Raw genomic sequence first — 575 nt, 5'->3', positions numbered from 1 at the left:
GCCGACCCCCCGCACCCTCCCCCGCTCCACCGGCATTACTGTTTGATGATATTTTTTAAAAAAATATTACTGTCTTATAAAAAAATATTACTGTTATGATTTAAACAAGTTTGAACATATTTAAACACAAATAAGTATCAAACAACATTTTAAATGCATAAAAAAATTGTGGAGCCTGGGAATCGAACCCAGGACCTCCTGGTGTGAGAACTGGCTGCTGACCAGTCGAGCTAGTAGAGGGAACTTGATGTGGATTAGGTCAGGTGGAAGATAACCTGTTGGCTCGAGCAGAAATCAAAAAAAATACTAATGGCGCACCAGGGCGAGGTGCGCCATTAGTATCGATGTACTTATGGCGCACCGATGTGTGGTGCGCCATTAGTATTGTGCCGCCCCCACCATCCATACTTCCTCCCCGGCCCTCGATCCCCTTCCCCTCTCCTCTCCCTCGCCCTCGCCCTCGATCCCCTTCCCCTCTCCTCTCCCGACGCCGCCGCCTCGCAGCCGCCCCGACGCCGCCCCGCCGCCTCGACGCCGCCCCGACGCCGCCCCGTCGTCCTCGTCTCCGCCACGCC

The sequence above is a fragment of the Triticum dicoccoides genome, chromosome 1B (genome assembly GCF_002162155.2).
Source record: "Triticum dicoccoides isolate Atlit2015 ecotype Zavitan chromosome 1B, WEW_v2.0, whole genome shotgun sequence".
NCBI classification, from domain to species: Eukaryota; Viridiplantae; Streptophyta; class Magnoliopsida; order Poales; family Poaceae; genus Triticum; species Triticum dicoccoides.
Note: the sequence above shows the minus strand (reverse complement) of the source record.